The sequence below is a fragment of the Crocuta crocuta genome, unplaced genomic scaffold (genome assembly GCF_008692635.1).
Source record: "Crocuta crocuta isolate KB4526 unplaced genomic scaffold, BGI_CrCroc_1.0 scaffold614, whole genome shotgun sequence".
Classification (NCBI taxonomy): domain Eukaryota; kingdom Metazoa; phylum Chordata; class Mammalia; order Carnivora; family Hyaenidae; genus Crocuta; species Crocuta crocuta.
The window spans coordinates 192361-214792 of NW_027529673.1; the positions used below are offsets into that span (position 1 = coordinate 192361).

General features: G+C 41.2%; 1 protein-coding gene across 1 annotated transcript in view; it reads left to right on the plus strand.

Moving 5' to 3' along the window:
- Positions 1 to 4657: 4657 nt before the first annotated feature.
- Positions 4658 to 22432, plus strand: part of NOX4 (NADPH oxidase 4) — a 304523-nt gene continuing 286748 nt past the window's right edge. The window contains exon 1 of the mRNA XM_077763044.1: positions 4658 to 4909. The gene's annotated coding sequence lies outside the window, so the exon portion shown is untranslated. The remainder of the gene's footprint in view (positions 4910 to 22432) is intronic.

The window sequence follows — 22432 nt, forward strand, 5'->3', positions numbered from 1 at the left end:
TTTCCAAAACCTTACACAAATCTATTCTTGGAGTGGACGTCTACCTTGAAAACCTCCTGCCCCTGGGCAGAGTTAATTGAAGGAAGACCAGACATTTGATTCAGTTTAAAGCAAAGTCTTTTTTGCTGAGATATTTAACTGGAGTTCAAAGTGGCTAGACGTGTTACATATGTGGCCAGTCAGCTTCAGCCTACCATATGGATACAATAACAGAGAAAGCAGGATTAACTAGCAAGCAGAAGGAACGAGTGTCAGGAGAGCAGAGATAGTATCCCCAATGGAGTGCTCCCCTAATTCCTGACCTTCAATTCAATATCGTGGTTGCAGTGTTTCTAGAGACCCAGTGTCGTTCCTGCTCTTGGGTTTTGTGAGATGTTCTTATGTCTCTATAATAAAGACTGGCTCCCTTATCCAATCTCCTTTTTGCTTAACTAACTAAAGTTGGTTTCTTTTACTTAGACTCCTGAATAATTAAGCTTTTGAGTCTCTTCTCTCATTCAGCTCTGGTTCTCCGTTCTCTGCCCACATCACCTCCAGAAGCAGCCAGAAAGCAGTGCTCCAGAGATTCCTAGGATGGCAGTTAGGAACCTTTGTCTGGTTCCTCATTGCTCTTGGGGGCCATTGGGGTGGGGGAAGCTCTCCCTTGGTCCTCTCTTCTGATACCAGAACTATTAAAAGATAAACTGAGACACAATAAAATTTTAAGAGTTTATGTAAGAAAAATCAATTTGAATCAGGCTGTACCAAATGAAGTGATTAGGAAAGCCCCACTGACAGAGCATGGGGAGAGGATTTTACATAGAAAGGCATAAGGAATGTAAGGAAACTAAGACTGACTATACCCACTTGGCTAATAGTGGTTGGTTGTCTTTAGCATTTAAGATTTTTTTTTTTTTTCAGAGAGAGAGCACAAGCAGGGGAGAGGGGCTGAGGGAGAGAGAGAGAATACCAAGCAGGCTCAATGCAGAGCCTGATGCATGACCTCATGGTCATGACCTGAGCTGAAACCAAGAGGGGGACACTTAACCAACTAAGCCACCCAGACACCCCTGTCTTTAGTTATTTTTATTTCTTAACCTTGAGGCTTAGATTTGGGTTTGCTTACAAAAGCTGCCATGGCATTAGAGCCACATCAGTCTAATGGCCTCTTGGTTTAATTAACACTGCTTGTCTATCAGTTTGGGATTTTGGATTCATCCAAATACAGTGGGTATAAAGGGTCTCTTGCCAAAGATATTCTTAATGCAAGTCATTTATTTAGGTTTATAAAGAATTTTGTTGTTGTTGGAGTAGGAGTTTATTAACCAACTATTTGAGGGCTTTAAAAAGATGGTGAGCTATTTCACACTTTTTATATTGGGGTACTCAATGCCCTCTTAAACTAGAATACTTTGTTATTTTTCCTCGGAGATGTCTATTTTAGGGGTGCCTGGGTGGCTCACTCGGCTAACATCTGATTTCATCTCTGGTTATGATTTCACAGTTTGTGAGTTCCAGCCCCACATGGGACTCCCGGCACTGATAGTGAGGAGTCTGCTTGGGATTCTCTCTCTCACTTTCTCTCTGCCTCTTTCCTATTCTTTCTCTCTTCCTCTCTCTCTCTCTAAAATAAATAAATAAACTTAAAAAAAAAAAAAGAAACTCATAATGAGCACCCACTTTTTCTTCTGTTAAAAACTGAGCTTTAAGCAAGATGTTTTTTGGGCTACTGGCCAATAGTACGCAAGTAAGTTCTTCTTGTGGCATAAGGCTACTTGCGAAAACAGCTTTGTGGAAGAAAGACCTCTTTACCCTTCAGAACTGGCCAGAAAATATGCCATTCTTCAGGACTGGCTTCTCTGCTGACATGCTTATATGATGATGTACACTAATGAACACTTGACAATTCATTTCATTGTTTCTTGCCCTTGCTGGTAAGGAATTTAATCTGTTCTGCTCCAGCTCCTCCCCTTCATAGTAGGTAAGTCAAAGAAGAGCAGAGAATTATGGGAAAAGGGTGACAGAGACGTGAGAGTGAGGGCTTCAAGGTGCTATTTTCCGAAAAGTCTGAAGAATTATGTCAACCAGCCAAAACACATTTGGATTAGAATTTCTTTCTATATGCCTTTTTGTTCCAGTTGTTAACAATGTTGTCCTTAAAAAAAATTTTTTTTAGTACAAATTAGATAAAAAACAAAAACCAAAAAACCTCTAGCTTTGTCCTAGCTCAACTGATAGAACAAGGAATGTTTCCAGATCTCAGACCTATATAGAGGAACAATGTACTCCCAAGGAGGCCGGGCAGTGGGGTAGGATCCTCTGTGGAGAACCCAGTAACAAGAAAGTTGATATGAAGTGGAAATCAGGAGTCTCTCTGCAACGTAAACCTATACCCTCTGGACAAGGACAAAGTAAGACTTGCAACATAGTTTCAGATTCCAGAAGAAAAGGCATTCCTGTCCTGGACTGCCAAGGTTAGCTTCTTGCTTACAATGCTCATTCCTATCTCTCTTACATACTCTTCCTATTTCTTAGGAAAGCTGCCCAGTTCCATCTGCATTTCTATCTGATATCTGGAATGTATTTTATTCTCATGAGCATATATTACTTATATATTATTCAAATAGATTTTGCTGTTCCACAAAAAGAACTCTAAGCCAGAAATCAAGAACTGTGACTTTCCACATTTATAAGATGTCACAAAGTAACAATAACTAAGTTATTTCTTATGCATTATATGTCTAAGAATGTGAGAAATGTTTACATGGACAGACGGAAATAAATGAAATGTTAGGTGGACAACAAACTGTGAGGGTAGATATATGTGATAAAATTTAGTTTGGTTACAGAATAAAAAAAATAAAATTATCTTTGGTGTACGTGCAATCATTCATGTATTTTGTGTTTTAGCATAAGTGGAGACTATTTTAGACAGACATTGCAATTTTTATAGTCAAGCCAAGTAACTCAATAGAAGTGAAATCTCTATTATTTTATTATTATGATTTTGTCAAGGATAGGGAACTGGATGTCTTACTTAACACTAAAAAGCTGTACCCACAGCCTGGGCATTGCAAGACCAGAATATTTACTATCGTTGATAAGTAACACAACAAGTTATGCCCTTCATCCAGGACAACGTGGTTCTATATAACAGGGTGAAATGGAAAGGACGGAGGTAGGAGAACCTAACTTTATCAGGATGTGACTCTATAATTCTTAAAAGGGCAAAGTAGTTTTCTCATTTTTAAGTTTCTGTTTTATTTTCCTTTGGAGAATTGAGGACACAAACATTCTTTACCCTCCCCCTTTTCAGTATTGACTTTACATAAAGATGGAGTATGTTACTGACAGAAAGACCCTTGGCTGGACTTTGTCATCTCAGATAAATTCTATTATTCAATTAAAACTCTACCCACAGGAAAATAATTTGTATTAGTAAACAAGTGGGAGAGATGTCTGTGCTAGTTCAGACTATGGTGCTATTTCAATAGGTAGGACACTATTATTATTTTTATCATCATCATCATCATTATCATTATTATTACAGCTTACTTTGGGTTTATACATTCAGTTTATACATTCATTTGGGTTTATACAGCAAGAATAAAGTAAAGTTAAATAAGGTAAGCCCAAAATATGCAGAAGTTCTGTAATGCAGGACTTGACAACATGAAGATTTTTTTTTTTAGGTTTGTTTATTTAGTTTGAAAAAGACAGTGTGCAAGCAAGGGAGGGGTGGGAGGGGAAAGAGAACCCTAAGCAGGTTGCATGCTGTTAGTGCTAAGCCTAAAGCCGGGCTCCATCTTACGAACTGTGAGATCATGACCTGAGCTGAAATAAAAAGCTGGATACTTAACTGAGCCACCTCGGCAACCCCACAACACAAAACTTTTGGAAAGACTAATTAAAGAATTCTTTTCTTCTATATAAAGGATAAAAGCTATGTACTTTTCTTACCATTAATTTAAATTTCAGTATGGGCTATATATTACCAATGATAAATGATGGACTTCTATCAGAGCCTGGCATTGCACAGCTCTCCTTGGGGGCACACATGGTACTCAATATGGATTGTGCACCCTGGAGTCACTCACACTGGGCCCCAGTCAGGCATAAATATTTAATTCCAATTTAGTAATCCCTTAACCAGTAATGGCTATAAGAATCATCTTTAGTCTAGTTTGTTTGAATTCTTTGTTGCTTGACCTAAATTCTGCAAATTTTTTTTTCTGTATTTTCACATTTTGTTCTTGTACCACATACTTCTGCATTCAGATATTTCTTTGTACTGAAACGAACCTTATATATGTACATCCATAATTTTCAGAATTCACTGTACATACCCAGGGATATATGTGCAGCATACCTTTATTTTTCCTCTCAGTCTCTGTTTCTCCCAGTGTGTGTTGATCACTGATCTTCCTGTGCCATTGAAAATGTAATTCTTTTCACAGGAAGAGTATATACATGTGATAGGGAAAAACCTGTTATGAGATGGCTGACAGCACTGCCAGGGAAAGCTTCTGTCCCTGACTGTAGACTCCCCTTCCGGATCCTTCTTTCCACCCTGCTTGTCGAGCGTGAGCGCGTTAATGAGGAATGCGGAAGTAACAGACTATAAATTGTTCCCTCTGCTTAAGTGCGGGCCTCAGACCTCTGGAGAATGAGCTCCTCTGAGACCACCCGTGTAAAATAAACCTACTGCCTTCCAACATCTCCGGGTGATCCAGACCAGATTCTGCAACATTTGGTTCCTCGACCGGGAAACCCAACCGCGCTGGCCAGTTGTTGCCACCGGTCTGGGAAAACCGCGCGGCACTGAACGGAAGGAGGAAACGCAAAGGAGAAGGCGCGCCTGCCTGAGTTTAGGCTGTCTCGGGGTCCTTCTCCTCAGGCCATTCCCGCTGGATTCAAGGAGACTTGGCAGGTGAGGACCTGGACCCAATGTTGGATACCGGTGAGGCCTGGGCCCTAAGTCTGTCCTGTCCGGCCCACACATAGCGGTGGAAGGGGGACCTGATCACTCCCGGGAGACCCCAGTGGTCTCATCTGTAGGAATTCTGTGGGAGGGAATGTAATAACCTCTGGTGTGTATGTGGGTGTGAATGTGCGACTCGGTCTGGCTTGCCTGCCGGTTGGATTTGGTGGCTCCCCGGTGGGCACCCTTAAGGTCCCCAAATGCCTACGGGGTCTGAGTGGGCCCGTCTGCAATTCTGTGGTGAATGGCATACAGGCTATGGCAGTATCGGAATAGTTTTTGATGGAATGTTACAAAGCTGAGTCTGCTACAGCTAAGTGGCACCTAAGTTCCCTCAGGTCATGGCCAGTCGGGCATCTGACTGGTCTCCTCATTAGAGGGGGCACCCCTATCTCTTTGTCTTTGTGACTCCACCTCACTGGAACGTTATGGGGTTGGGATCGAGCAAACCCACAGTTCTTGTAACTGTGGTTGAGAACTAGAGAAAGGGTTTTCAGGAGACTAGGGAATTAAGATAACCCCTGGCAAATTAAGGACCCTATGTGAGTTAGAATGGCCCACTTCTGGTGTAGGATGGCCCTTGGAGGGAACCTTAGGTGTCCCAGCCATCCACTGCGTCTGGCATGTTGCTGCCAGAGACCCAGATTACCCTCATCAGTTCCTGTGTATTGACTCCTGGTTAGAGATTGCCCAAGCCCTTCCACCTTGGGTGCAATTTACCTGCAACAAACAGGGACAGGCTAGGGTCTTAGTCGCCTCCACAAAGTGGCCCAAGGAAGGTCAACAGAAGTCCTGACCTCCACAAATTCTCGTCGGTGATCCAGAGGGAGAACCATTCTTGCCCCTGCCATATGAACCCCCGGTTCCTGATACTCCACCACCTTCGGCCTTCCCCAAACCTCCAGACTTGGCAGATCCTCTCTCCCCTATACCTGCAGTCAGATTACACCCTTGACCAGGCACAGGCGCTCTCCAGATGCCAGTCCACAGCTGTCTGTACCTAGAGGCTCTCCTCCACGGAATCCAAGCAAGGGCTGAGAAGCCCATGAATATGCCCAGCTGTAAGGGGAATCCTCCTGGGAATTATTATGAGAGGCTATGCAAGGCTTACACCCCGTTTGACCACCATGCACAAGAGAGCCATGACAAAAGGACCGATAAGGGCCAGCCTCCAAAAGGGGGGAGGACCAGAACCTCCTTAGCAAGCAGTCAATGAGCCTACTGCAAGGAGAAAGGACATTAAAAGAATAAATGTCTCAACCGGGAAAAGTCCCAGAAACCCAGCTGATATGCACAAGAACCCTGTAAAAAAGACCTCATAGGCCTAGCAGGAATAGATTCAGATTGAGGGGCACCAGGCTCCCTTTCTGGCCCCCATGAGCCCCATGGTCAAAATAAACGTAGAGGGTCCAACTATGACTTTTATGTGAACTCAGGCCCACACGTTACGGCATGAGTTCCTCTACCTACCTCAGTGCCCTATCCCTTTCCTCAGCCAGGATATACTTTCAAAGCTGGAGGCCCAAGTAATCTTTGAGCCAATGGGATGCACCAGCCCCAACTGGATCCAAATGGAGGCTGTTCTGTGCCCAGGCCCAACCAAGTGGCTCACCTGAATTCAAGACTGCCTCCCCCACTATTTGGGCTGGGAACCATCCCCCTGACTTGCCCACAACTGGGCCGCCATCGTTGTAGAGTTAATCCCAGGGGCTCAACTGCAGAGACAGCGGCAATGCCCCCTCCCACAAGAGGCAAGGGGAGGCATCCAAGAAATCAAGCATTCTGGTTGAATACCAATCCCCCTGGAACACCCTGCTCTTGCCAGCCAAGAAGCTGGGAGGAGGATACCCACCAGTTCAAGCCTTGCACCCGGTGGTCCCAAACCCATACACACCCCTCAGCCAGATCCCAGGCTCTGCCAGCTGGTTTTCCTGCCTAGACTTAAAGGAAAGGTTGCCTTCTTCTGCCTCTACCCAGCTCCCCGTGAGCCAACCCTTGTTTGCCTTTGAATGGACCTAACAAGACACAGAGCATCAGAAGAACCCGCCTGCCCTCTTTGGGGAGGCATTGGCCGAAGACCTCGCTGGCTTTCCAAGGGAGGCCACACACTGCACGCTTGTCCAGAATGTGGAGGATCTCCTCCTTGCGAGCAATACCCGAGAGAATTGTACAGAGGGCACAAGGGCCCTCCTCCAACTCCTGTTGCACTCAGGGTATTGGGTCTCATGAAAAAAGGCACAGATCTGCCAACAGCAAGTCAGATACTTAGTCTTCCTTCTCACCCAAGGAAAAAGAGCAATAGGGCCAGAGAGAAAGAAGGTCATCACCTCCCTACCTCAGCCCCAAACAAAGTGGGAGCAGGTGTGTGGGGTGGGCACTACCATAATTCCTCAGGGCTACAGGATTCTGCTGAATCTGGATTCCCAGATTCTTAGCAATGTCAAGACCCCTCTATAATCTCTTGGTAAGGCCAGACTGAGAACCCCCTGTCTGGACAGAGGAGGCCGAAGCAGCCTTCCTAGAGATAAAGGTTGCCTTGGGACAGGCACCAGCCCTTGGCCTGCTGAATATAAAAAAAAGTCTTTTAGTCTCTTTGTACATGAAAATGAAAAGGTGGCTTTTGGGGTTCTCACATAGACCATTGCCAACGGCCATACCTGTCAAAGAGGCTGGACCCAGTGGTGGCAGGATGGCCACCATGCCTTAGGGCACTCACAGCCACAGTTCTGCTCATTAAGGAGGCAGATAAACTCGCCCTGGGACAAGAACCAAATGTCAAGGTCTCTCATGCTGTTTTGTCTCTCATACCTCTCCAACTCTCGACTAGCACAATACCAGGGCCTCCTCTTCAAGAATCCATGGGTCACTCTTAAAACAGTTCATATGCTGAACCCTGCAACTTTCCTACCTTCTGAGGACCAGATCATGAATGCTCTGAGGTGACCAATCAAGTAATTGTAAGCCACCCATATCTGCGTGACCAGGCCTACAGAACCCAGACCTCACCTTTTTCAGTGATGGTAGCAGTTTTGTTACAGAGGGTGTTCAAAAGGCAGGGTATGCAGTGACATGCCTTAATTTGAGCCCTCACCATTATCAAGGACAAGTGAGTCAACCGATTCCCGGTACACTTTTGCTACTGTACCCATACATGGGGCAATCTACAAAGAGAGGCGCCTCCTCACTGTGGCAGGGAAGCCCATCAAAACAAGGAGGAAATACTAAAGCTCTTTGAGGTTGTCTGGTTTCCCAAAGAAGTTACAGTTCTATTCTGCAAGGGACACTGGAAGGGAGACAACTCTACAGCATGAAGGAATCATCTGGCAGATGAAGCAGCCAAGATAGCACTTAATATGGAGGTAGACATAGCTCCCTCCCTTATCTGTGCTGTGACCCCCACCAGGAGTTCAAAGAAGAAATTGTCTCCTGGTTTGGCTTACCAGTCACAGCCTACAGTGATAACAGGCCTGCGTTCTTGGTGGACTGCTTATTGGCCTCAAAGTTCAGGGAAAGTAGAGCGAATGAATTGAGAGCCCTCAAGAAAACCTTAGCCAAGTTCTGTCAGGAAACAGACCTCCCATGTCCAGATCTGTTGCCCCTGGCCTTCCTGCATGTCCCTTGCACACCACAAACTCAAGGCTTCTCCTGTTTTGAGAGGGTCCCAATTTAGGATTCCCTGTACACCCCCTCTCACCAGGCAACTTGGTCTAGGTCAAAGACTGGAAAAAGACCTTCTTAAACCACAATGGACTGGGCCTCATACAGGTATCGCTACATGGGTCTACCACTCCATAGTTAAGAGGGCCAATCCTGAGGATTCCTAGACTTAGAAGGCTGACCCAAGTCCGATCTTCAGCCCTGCTCCAGCCACACCCCAAAAGCTGGCTGGTCTATGCACGGCAGAAGCTTGAGGAATTTCCAGTATGATAAAACAAATAAACTATCCTTACTCCTTGCCACCAGATTGGCAGAGGTTGCCCCAGAAAGCTGGGGAAGCAGCGAGAAGCTCCTATTCTCACCTTCCTCTTATGGATAGGATGTTCTGTTGGTATTGATTGCCTCTAATCTGGGCCCCATTTGTAAGAGCAGGGCACCTTCAATGGAAGAATGTGTGGGGTTTAAAAGCTTAAATGAGGTGTAAACTCTTTCACTCTGCTGGTTTGCCTGCCAGTAGGAAGGTCCAGGCTAAACGCGTGGTGTTACTACTTGTCTTCCTCGGGGCAGGAATAGGGACTTGCAGAGGAGGCATAGGCTTTTTTTGTGAGACCAGTGAGTGGCTGACTCCCTAATGTCCCTGCAGAGCCAAAAAAGTTCTTTGGCAGGAGTTGCCCGCCAAAACATATGGGCACTTAACCTCCTCACTGCCAGGAAAGTGAACACCTAAATCTTCCTTGGAAAAGAATGCTGATACTTTGTAAACTAGTCAGGAATAGTCACAACCAAAGTCAGGGAACTAAAAGAAAAGAACAAATCCATAATAAATAAAGAGGATGCCCTCTAATACAGACTAGATCTGTTTAAAGGGGCATCCCAGGGGAGAATGATAGGAAAAAATCTATTATAAGATGGCTGACAAGACTGATAGGTAAAATTTCTGTCCCTGACCGAAGACTCCCCTCTTGGGTTCTTCTTCCCACCCTGCTTGTAGCGCACACTAATGAGGAATGTGGAAATAACAGACTATATATAAATTGTTCCCTCTGCTTACACTTGGGACTCAGACCTCTGGAGAATGATCTCCTCTGAGCCCACCAGTGTAAAATAAACCTCATGCCTTCCAAGATCTCCGAGTGCTGCTTGGTTCTTCTACCAGCTGATCCAGACCAGATTCCACAACACATGGAGATCTCAAATGAAAAAGTTCCTCTCATTGGACAGAAATGTGTATGACCTGACACGTCAACAGCATTTATTATCTTTCCTTGATTGAAACAGCTTAGGTTAGGATGAATTGAATTAGGTTGAATTGAGCAGTTAGGTTAACCATTTTATGTCCCATAATATGTTAGGGAAGCATGCTAATTTAAGACATCTTCCCTATATCCTTTTAATTTTCCATTCTGTTGAACTTTGTAAATCTTCTGTAAGCCACCTTGAATCTTTTTGTGAACTAAGTGTAGAAATGAGGCCCTTCTGTGCTCCAGCCAAATTTATATGTGCCTGTTATAAGTTGAATATTTCCTCCAAAATTTATATATTGGAGTCCTAACCCCCAGTACCTCAGAATATGATCTTGTTTGGAAATAGGACCTTTCCAGAGGAAATCAAATAAAAATGAGGCCATTAGAGTGGGCTTTAATACAATATGTAATGTGACCATTGGTCTTATGAAAAAGGAATATTTGGACATAGACATTCATAGCGGGAGCATGCCTTGTGAGAATAAGGCAGAGATTAGGGTACCAAGAAACACCAATAATTGCCAGCAAACACTGGAAGATGGACTAGGGGCATGAAATAAAACCTTCTCCTGCTGCCCTTGGAAGGAACTGACCTTGCCAGCACCTTGATCTTGGTCTTCTAGCCTCCAGAGCTGTGAGGCAGGTCAATTTCTCTTGTTTAAGCCAGTCAGTTGTGGCATTTTGCTGTAGCAGCCCTGGGAATGATGCTTCTATAAAACAATTATATTATCGTATTATCAGATTTTTTCATTGGAGTTCCCCATCCTGGAGTATGCATCATCAAGAGAAGTAAATTTGCCTGTCACATGCTTTACTCTGTGGTACGTTTGTAAGGAGTATGAAACGTAAGACATGGTTCTTAACCTTAAAATCCAAAATTTATCCATCAAATATTTATTGGGTATCTGATGTAATTATGTAACAAGCACTCAGTCAGCTTGCGCGTCATACAATGGTGGAGACAAGAGATGATGATCACTACTTTTACGGGGCAAATAGTCTGGAAGACACTGGTGGGGTGGAGCATGAAGAATATACACAAACAATGGGAATGGAAACTAGTGCAGCCACTCTGGAAAACAGTATGGAGGTTCCTCAAAAAATTAAAAATAGAGCTACCCTATGACCCAGCAATTGCACTCCTAGGTATTTATCCAAGGGATACAGGTATGCTGTTTTGAAGGGGCACATGTACCCCAATGTTTATAGCATCACTATCAACAATAGCCAAAGTATAGAAAGAGCCAAAATGTCCATCGATGGATGAATGGATAAAAAAGATATATATACATACAATGGAGTATTACTCGACAATCAAAAAAAAATGAATCTTGCCATTTGCAACTATGTGGATGGAACTAGAAGGTATTATGCTCAGTGAAATTGGTCAGTCAGAGAAAGACAAATATCATAGGACTTCACTCATATGAAGACTTTAATATACAAAACAGATGAACATAAGGGAAGGGAAGGAAAAATAATATAAAAACAGGGAGAGGGACAAAACATAAAAGACTTAAAAAATTTTTTTTAAAATGTTTTTAATTTATTTCTGAGAGAGAGAGAGGGACAGCGTCAGCAGGTTAGGGTCAGAGAGAGAGGAAGACACAGAATCTGAAGCACTCCAGGCTCTGAGCTAGCTGTCAGCACAGAGCCTGATGTGGGACTCGAACCCACAAACTATGAGATCATGACCTGATCCGAAGTCGAATGCTTAATTGACTGAATCACCCAGGCGCCCCCATAAGAGACTCTTAAACATGACGAACAAACAGAGGGTTGTTGGAGGGGTTGTGGGAGGGGGGATGGGCTACATGGGTAAGGGGCATTAAGGAATCTGCTCCTGAAATCATTGTTGCATTATATGCTAACTAACTTGGTTGTAAATTAAAAGAAAAAAAAAAGAATATACACAAAGATAGAACAATTGCATGTTATGTAAATGGTTTGAAGGAAAAGAAGGCAAACTATGTTTTTATACAGCAATTTTGGTGCATACAAATACGTGATAATTGTCAAGCAAGAAAGAAACAGCTGTGTATAAAGAACAGGGAACAGTGATCAACCTTGGCCATGGGATGGTCTGGGAAGGCCTCCAAGGGAGGGCATCTGAGCTCAGCTTACAAAGAGCAGTTGATTTTGATAAAGCGTGGGGGAGAGAGCCCATTTATACTTGTCAAGATGAGAATGAGCAAAAACCTCTGTGTCATTAGCAGTCCATTTGTCTGGAGCATAGAGAAGTAGAATAAGAAGAATAACACAGCAATGATAGATATATTTTTTAAGGCTTACTAAGTACCAGGGACTGTAATAAAGATTTACATGGTCTTAATTACCTTCACATTTCTGAGGTAGCCTGCAGTTGTCCCAGTTTGCAGATGGGGATATTGAAGTTTGCTCAACCATTGCTTTGAACTCATGTTACTATCCCATTCCACGTACCACCCAGATTTCTTTACAGGGGTCATTGCGATTTGGAAAGAGGTCTCTAACTCCACAAGCTCTGTTTTTTTCCATGAAAGAGACTGTTCCCCAAAACACAGAGGTCAATTTTAGAACACTCTGTCTTAAAAAGCTATACATTTTACTTTATAGTAAACAAAAGGAGAAATAGACTTTTATTTCTATTTCTTCTGTGAAACAGTAACAGGACCTGAAAACATTAAAGCAGGAGGAAATGTGGGGATCTAAGATCCCTTAGCACTTAACTAAAGGGACAATCCAGATCAGAAATCTAAGTGTGTTATTAGGATGGCCTAGTGTGCACAAGAAGCATCTGAGATGCCTATTAATAATTCCTATTCCAGGCACCACCCCAGGGGATTGCTAATGTGAGGAGGCTTGAGACAATATTCTGTTCTCTCCTTGCCAAAGAATTAGGAAGGCAGCGTGAACCAAACTTCCTACTTCACAGCGGGCTTGTGGCCTGTAGGGACCAGAAACCATTCATCTTTTCATTCCCTTTCCCCCTAGGACCCAAGATCTTGCTCATTATAAACACGTGGATGAATTGAACTATCAGAGTGAAAGACTCTTGTCAAAGAAGAATCATTAGGATTGGGCAAATTGGAAAAGAGAACAAATTCAAGAAAACACAATTTGTAGGCCTGGGAGTGAGAACACATGAGGTCCAGGGATGTGACATGTGACCAGTGAAAAAGGTTAAAACAAAATCTCTAGTCAATTATATTTGAGTGATCTGCTGCTCGGGTACATGATTAAGTTCCTAGCAGCTCTTATATTTGTTGGGTACTTTTCCTCTGCAGACTCTGAAAGCTCTTTGAAGGGACTGTGTCACCATTAGGAGACAATATAAAACACCACTTGATTCGAGTCCCCTACCCTGGAAACATGCAGGCACCGTTCTTTCTGCTGAACGCCATAGAGAGGAAGCAGAAAATAGCTTTTTCAGTTGAAATAGCAGGAAGACATGTAGGAAAGCACAATATGGTTTTATGAGATGTAAATTGGTTAGAACTCAGGGATATGAATGCCCATCATCTCTAAAACATGCTGGATGCCGATAGATATGAATGAAACCTATAAAAATGGAAGGATCAAATAATGCTGGGATCTTGATTTAAAAAGTCCTCCCTTATTGACCTGAATAGAGTTGGCATTCTAATAAATATCTGTTGAAAGAATAAATATCTGCTAATAAATAGAAGTAACAAACTTAAGAAGTATACACTCTCAAATATTCACCGGTTTGTCTCCCATACCTCCTCTGTCACTGACCTAGATGTAGAGGTCCTTCCTGCTAGTGGACACTTCCAAGTGATTTTTTTCCCTGTCCTGAAAAAATCCCCCAGCAAGATGCTCATATCATCAGCTTATATTAGTTATTACTCCCCAAGAGCTCATTATGTGTGTGTTAAGGTCAGTCTTTACAGCACTCCTGTTATAAACCGTGGTAAATGTCCATGGATTAAAATTCCAAACTCCTGACCACTTCCTCAGAGAGCTTCCATTCTACCTCAGCTACCCAGGCCCGAGAACAATCAGTGGATAATTCTTTTTTGTCCCCACCACATGAACTAACCTGTTCTATCTGTTTGTGTACATTCATTCTTTTCCCACCTTAACTGTGGGTGAACTGACCATGATTCTGGTAACATTTATACACTGGGTCCCACTGACTTTCTCTTCAGCAATTAGACTATCTTCCTTAAGCAACATTTTTTTTTCATCTCGGATCAGTGCTATAAGCTTACTATAATACCTTTTTAAAAATAACCCCCTTCTTCAAAATAGTCTCTGGCTGTCACCTGATTTCTCTGCTTCCATATACATCAGAATTTCTTGAAAGAGATTTCTTGTATTCACTCTTGTGTTTCCTCTTTTCCTGTTCTTACTGGAATGTACTCCAGAAGCAGCTCTTCTCAAGATTACCCATGACTTCCATAGTTGCCCCAAATGCAATGTTAAACTTTAGTCTTTACCCTAATTAACTTCTTAGTAGCAGTGATGCCATGGATGAATCTCTCCGGGAAATATTTTCTTCACTTGGCTTCTGGAAGCTACTCTTTCAGTTCTCCTAATTCCCTTTGTTGCTTCCTATAACTCCCTTTACTGATTCTTCTCATTTCTCTACTGGGATTCACTGGGGGAACTTATTTCCTTTCTCTCCTCTATCAAAACTAACTCTCAAAGCCATATCACTCAATCTTATGACTTTATTATCTGTATTTTGAAGACGCTCAAAATTCTTACCCTGAACTCAGAATTCTATTCAACTGCTACTGAATGCCCTCACTTCTGTAGTTAAGAGAAATCTTAAATTTAATATATCCTGAGTTGGATTCTTGATATACAGCTCCTTAATATTGATCTTCCTGAAAATTTAAGGTCAACTTCTAATCGCTTAAGCAATTTGTAGTTGCCTACCAATGGACCTTTCTCTTTTTCTCATACATATTTGTTCCATTAATCAATTTCTCTAATTATACCTTCAAAATGTATAAATAATCTGGTTTTTCCTGTCCCACTGCTAACTCTTCTCTAGGTGGTCATCATCTGTTCCCTAGTAAATACAACACTCTGCTTTTGGTCTCTCTGAGTTAGCACATGCCTCCCTCCTCTGGTCTGTTCTGAACAAGGCAGCTGGATAGGATTGGGTAGTATTACCCCTGTACCCTAAACTCTAAAATGGTTTTTCACCAACAGGCCCTGTGTGATCTGCCCCCATTTTTTTTCCCAGACCTACTTTCTTCTATTCTTTTTTTCTTCTATTCATTAGTCGCACTGTCCTCCTTGGTGTTCTTCACATGCTACACATGCTTCCAACATACAGCTTTTACTCTTACTGTTCCCCCTTTGCAAGCTCTCTTCCTCAAATACCTACATGTCCCCCTCCATTACTTCTTTCAAGTCTTTGCTAAAATACCAATTTCTCAGCAAGGCCTTCCCCAACCACCATCTTTAAAATTACCTCCTCTCCACCCTCCCTGCACTATCTATCCCTCATCCCTAATCAATTTTTTCTAATAATACTTATAGCTATCTGACTACTATGTTTTACCTATTTATTTATTGACTCTCGTTCCCTCTAGAATATAAGTACAATGAAGGTATGGATTGTATTGACTGTTTTACCTCCAGCATCATAGAGAATATCTGACACATAGTAGTCATTCAATAAGTAACACTAGAGTACTTCAAAATCAGAGAGCTCTGGGTTCTGGCACCCAGCTCCCATACTCATCAGATGTAGAAATAAAAATGGTGAGAATATTAGAAACATCTCCGTGTTATTGACTAGAAATAGTAGCATGGTCTTCTTTTCTACAAGGAGCAAATTGATCAATACTGAAGAAATATAGACTGACAATCATACTCATGGAATGACCATTTAATAAAAATACATTTAAATGTTATATCCTTTTTGTTATATTTTAAAGAATGATTGGGACTTTTTGCTTTCTAAGTCAGATGGACTCCCGAACCCTTTTTAAAATTAAGTTAAGAAGGTATCATTTTCCCTGAAGACTTTCTGATTTCCCATTCACTCTGTGCTCAGTGTATTTTATTTTATTTTATTTATTTATTTTTACAAATAGTTTATTGTCAAATTAGTTTCCACATAACACTCAGTGNCGTCAGCTGGTCTGTCCTCAGTATATTTTATATGTATCTTCATTTCATCCCCTATCATTGTATTATAGTTCCCTGTAATGACTTTATTTCCCTAGCTAGGCAGTGAGGGTCCTAAAGAAAAGGAAGATAGATATCTATTCTTGCATCCACAGTCATTAGAATTGTTTTTCTTACATAGTAGGTTATCATAAATCTTTGTTGAATAGATTAGGTAATTTAGACTCAGATGGCACAAGATTGTCAATAATTCACTGTTATTATAAATAAGAGAATTATAAAACAAAGTCTTGTTTGTAGACTATTAATGAGGAAAGGAACCCAGAAAGACTATCTTCAAAAATTAGAACATATCCTCTAAATTTTGGATTTAAGTACCCCAGAAAATGTTAATAAACAAAAATACAAAGGTGCTTTATTTTTCTTATTTCTATATTTTGTATTACCCTGATTTAGTCACCAGATGTCACTAGGAGACTGTGGTCCATGTCACTCTTTTTGTAAACAAGAAGAAAACAAAGAATTGCCGGTGAAACAAGAAACAAATCTATTGCCCTGTACAAATGCTCCTCAATGCTAAGACTAGTAGCTTTAGTATTTTATTTTTGACCTGATTTTCACATAGCCTAGTGTAGAATAAAGAACACTGGACTGGGAATCAGAAATTGTGGGTTTTAGCTCCAACTCTGGCATATTTTAGTTCTTTGACTACCTTGGTAAGTTTCTATACCTTTCTGGACTCTTGACAGATTTCCTCATTTGAAAATAAGGGTAGTGAAAGAAGGTGATTTCCATAAACCTTCCAGCTCCAACTTCTGATTCTTTTATTCCCTCCTCTTGCTTACTCCATGAGAAAGTAACAAGGGACTCTTCATCTCTATTGGTGATTGGGAAAGTCAATTCACATGAGAATTCTTGGTACCTTATTATGCACTCAGTTTTATTCTAAATGCAGGCTCCCCTGGTTTGTGACCTTCTTTGAAGCTGGAAAACCTTTATGTTCTTTCTTAGTTCCATACAATCAATCTCCAGATGATGGTTGACATGTGTGAAATCCCTTTTCCATCTAGAGAATTATCTTTTTTATTATAAAAACATTATACAAAATTTGCTTAAAAGGTCATGTAAATATGATTCTTTTAGCAATAGCCATGTTTAGGGTTTCACTTTCACTGGGAAATGAATTATTTATTTTAGGTATTTCTGAATATTCTCCCTCTTTGTTACCAGTTCTCTGCACTGCCCACCCATCCACCTACCTAAAACACATACTGCTTAATCTTTTATTCATGATGTTCCACACCAGCCTGCAGTCATCAACCACTTCTAGAAGACTCAGACACTGTTGCTGTACGTATGAATGCCTCATTCATCTCTTTCTGTGCATATTTAAGGTTTGGTTATATATTTATATTGTATATAGTTCATTTCATGGAGAGGGTTCTCACATTCTCAAACCATTTCTTTGTAATTCTTTTACCCAGAGTTAAGCCACGGAGTAAGTACTTTTGAGAATAACCTGAATTAGATGGAGCCTTTAACACTGAGAACCACCATTCTAGTACCTAAATTATATAGACCAAGTTTATAACTGTTTTTACAGAATTTATTCATTCCTGGAACATATATTGGTTATTTACTAAGCATTCCATGGTCCTGGTGTTCTGGGATTTAGACAACAAATAACACACAGTGTGGCATGAAGACAGCACAAAGAGGCATTGACATATCAGAGTGTCAGATACAGTGGAGTTATATGCAGTGTGCAGTGGGGCTCAAGGAAGGCAAGCCTAGCCTGTCTGGGGGAACCAGAGAAAGCTTCACAAAGGATTTACAGACTTAACCTTGAGCTGACTTTCACGGAAAGTCGGGAGGTTTGGATGGGAGGTTGGGAGACTATGTCAGACAGAGGGGGCAGCAGAGGCAAAGAAACAGAGGTACAAGACTGTATTAAACTGGAGAACTGCATGAGCCTGGTCAGTGTTTGTTGGTTAGCAGGCAAAAGGGTGATTTGCGGAGAGAGGAGACTGAATTAATAGTACCCGTTGTTTTCCCTTTAAGATTTATCAGATGTTATCTTGCCTCTCCCTTCCTCTTGGGAGTATTTTGGTACTATTGAAGGGCCAGTTCTGGTGTTTCTTCAGCAGCTGTTTTTCATGATCTTTGTCAATTTACAGAGAACCTACATTCCATATAGTCTGTGACACATTGTTACTCTTTATATGTTAGTTGTTTAATACATATATAGGGCTCTTGTGCCAGCTAGACAGTGAGTTCCTCCAGGTCATGTTTGTACTTAGTAGTCACTTTGAATTATTATCATTATATGAAGAAAGGACAGAAGAAAATAAGGTACAGAGGAGAGAAAATAGGAAGGAAGAAAAACACAAGGCAGGAAGGATGAATGTTGGTAGTAGGAGGTGGAATTAATATGTTTCAAGAGTATGTTAGATTCTGGAAAATATATATAAATCATTAATAATACAGCTGGGCAATCTGCACTGCATGAAGATTTTAGAATATTTGTCATTGTCCAGGACTCTCCTGAGCATTTGAAACATGAAGAAGTCCCAGGGTAGATATACATATCACCGTATACATACATATTTTATGAGGTGGAAAGGGAGGAAAAAACCAACAACCTCAGTCTGATAGAGGCATATACATTGGGCAGGGAATTTAACTCAGCATATATGGATTATATAAAATAATATCACATTTTAATACTAGATACTAAAAGAGCCCCCTAAAATGCCAGTAGTGCAGTCCTTTCATTGCTCTGCCTTAATATCTTTAAGCCAAGCTACTTTTTGGTTCAAGGCAAGCTCCTTGAAGGGGAACCTTCTGAAATGGTAACGGCCAGAGCTCCTCTGGCATAAGCAGCATGGAGGAAAGTGTAGGACAGGCTGAGGTCAGACAGACATGGGTGTGGATGCTGGTTCTGCCACTTGGTAGCTTGTGACCTTGATCAAGGTCTTCCTGCTTCTCCTGCAAGCTTTAGTTGCCTTGCCTATGAAATGCAGATAATAATGCTTCCTTCCCTCTGGGGTTTTGGGTTGACTAAAAAAAATGGAGCATCTAAAGAACTCAGCACAGTGCTTGACACATAGTAAGTGCTTGGTAAATAGTAGCTATAGTTATTATTGATAAGTCTGGAACAGAGGAAACCCAAATCACTGGACTTTGGGTTAGAGAATATGACATGTGGCTCTAGCTTCATTTTTCTTTTCTTTTTTAATGTTTTATTTATTTCTAGGAGAGAGAGACAGCGTGAGCAGGGGAGGGTCAGAGAGAGAGGGAGTGACAGACTCTGAAACAGGCTCCAGGCTCTGAGCTGGCAGTCAGCACAGAGCCCGACGTGAGGCTCGAACCCACAAACCGTGAGATCATGACCTAAGCGAAAGCTGGACGCTTAACCGACTAAGCCACCCAGGCGCCCCTCTAGCTTCATTTTTCGCTTGCTATGTGACCTCAGTCACATAGATTTTTTTCCTCATCTACGCAATGGAAAACTCTACATATTATACCTCACTATGACATGAGATAGTGTATGTAAAGCAGTGTACAACTTAAGGGATCACTTTTATTACTGCCCTGGTTTTAAAAATACAGAGGCAAACCATGAGAGACTCTTGAATGCTGAGAACAAACTGAGGACCCATGGGGGTGGGGGGGCTGGGAAGGGGGGTGATGGGCATGGAGTAGGGCACTTGTGGGGGTGAGCACTGGGTGTTATATGGAAACCAACATGACAATAAACTATTTAAAAAAATACAGCGTTCTAGGGACACCTGGGTGGCTCAGTCAGTTAACTGTCCGACTTTGGCTGATGTCATGATTTCACGGTTCGTGGTTTTGAGCCCCATGTTGGGCATTGTACTGACAGCTCTGAGTCTGGAGTCTGCTTCAGATTCCATGTCTCGCTCTCTCTCTGCCCCTCTCCTGCTCGTACTCTGTCTCCCTCCCTCTCAAAAATAAACAAACATTTAAAAAATAATTAAAGAATACATTGTTCGAGGCCATCAAGATTGAGCACCCTGCCTTGTTCTGCCTGACAGCCTAGGACTGATCTACTTGCAGAATTTTAGTGCTCTGGTTGCTAAAATCAGCATCACATGGCACTGTGCAAAGTACAGTGCCCATTTCATGAGTTTATGAAGGCACACATGCCAAAGTTGAGAGTCTAATTGAAAGCCTCATAGTCTTGTCTAGTATCTTACCAGCATTTTTGAAAGAAAATCCTCATAGGTTACTGATGTAGAGTTTGGTTGTCATGATTATCATAAACCTTCAAGTCACAATGGACTGTTACTCATTTGCAAGTTATTTAGTCAATTATTCTACCCACTATTCCTAGGAACTGTTAGAGATGGTACTGTTCTCTTTGGTTCTTGTATCTGCAATTAAGCAATTAATTGTATTCGTATCTGCAATTAAGATGTCTCAGCAACATTTTCCTTTATTTTATTTTTAAAAATTTTTCAATGTTTTTTTTATTTTTGAGAGACAGACAGTGCAAGCAAGTGAGGGGCAGAGAGAGAGGGAGACACAGAATCTAAAGCAGGCCCCAGGCTCTGAGCTGTTAGCACAGAGCCCAATGTGGGGCTCGAACCCTTGAACCCTAGAACCGAGAGGTCATGACCTGAGTTGAAGTCAATTCTTAACTGACTGGGCCACCCAGGCACCCCAACATTTTCTTTTATTAATGCCGGGCATCATTTGCAAATGTCAGCCTTCTTCTGAATCTTTTCCTCAAATTGTACTTCAAAACTCTCTGGAGTTCAGTTTCCTCAGCTGTAAAGGATGGGTATTCATTTGGTGGCCTCCATGTTTTCTTGAAGCTCTAGATTTATACTAGCTCCCACGTTGATAGTGGGAAAATGTTAAGTCTCTTCTATATGTCTTTTCAGATAGATCATATTATTCCGAAAATAGAGACATTTAAGAAAATTTGGCTTATTTTACAATATTTGCATAAAATATGAAGTTAATGCAGTATATGTCACTTGTTTATTCATATTGTTATGTTTGTTTTGTCTTATCTGTAGTAATTCATCAAAGTATTATAAATATAAATATTTTATAAAATAATTCCACTTTAATCATTTTATTGTATCTTATCTGTACTCATGTGAAGAACATAAGGTAGATATAACTCTATTATTAATTTCATGTCCCAAATGACCACATTGAGATTCAGTGTTTGTGGCCTCCTCAATGTTACATAGGTAGCAAAAGGAGGTGACAGTGTTTAAATACAGGTCTTCTGACTTCAATCCACTGAGAGTGTTACTTAAATCAAAATATTAGTTGCCCAGACAAATGAAACTTGAAATAAGTTAGTGGCTTGTAAGAGATTTCTTTGTTTGGAAGTAGACCTGATAATTTTCATTTTCTTCAAAACACTGGTGGCATGGTGAAACTAGATACTTCCTGTGTCTCCTGAATTAGAATTTCAGTATTTAAATTGAAGTATTGTTAATTCTTAACACATTACACAGTCATGTTATGCATAGTTTTGCAAACTTACTTCAGAAGTAGATGTAACATGATTGTGTTTAGATTTTCTACTAATGTCTTTATCCATCAAAACAGAAAACTAAGGGGCCCTTCTCCAGATGTCATGTGCATGGATTTCCTCAAATTATCAACATGCCACTTAACTTGACTTCCTTGTTTTGGAAATCTCTTAATTCATAGTACTGAAATATTATAACTCCAGAGGAAAATGTGATTTGGATCACTTTGTGTTTTTATGAAGAAATAATGGTCAATTATTAAACATTGATTCTATTTATATTGAGTTACTACTAAAATATCACATAGTGATTTTTAAATTATATGCTGCTTCCTTTTAAAAGTACTTGGAGGGGTGCCTGGGTGGCTTAGTCGGTTAAGCGTCCGACTTTCGCTTAGGTCATGATCTCGCGGTTCGTGGGTTCGAGCCTCACGTCGGGCTCTGTGCTGACTGCCGGCTCAGAGCCTGGACCCTGTTTCAGAGTCTGTATCTCCCTCTCTCTCTGACCCTCCCCTGCTCACGCTGTCTCTCTCTCTCTCTCTCCTAGAAATAAATAAAAATATTAAAAAAAATACTTGGAGATGGATCACATAAACTGATTAATAAAATAGAACTATATATGAAAAACTAATAGTGTTTGAAGAATGTGGATGATGCTTAAAAAAAAGAGAAGAAGGAATTTCCCCACATTTAGGCATTATTTATTCTTTTGCAATCATATGATTCTAGGTCAAGAGGATTCTTGGGGTTTTATGTTATTGAATACCTTTTTTTTTAATGGCTGAGAAAACTAGAGACAAAGTCTTTTGCCCAAAACAGCACAGCTAATTGGTAGCAACACCAAAACCAGACATAAGTTATTTTTCAACTATGTGTCAGAATCCCCAACATCTGACTTCCTCAGTAACGTATAACTTAAATTAAATAGCATCTAGTAGTTTGCTCATCCCGTGTGCATTG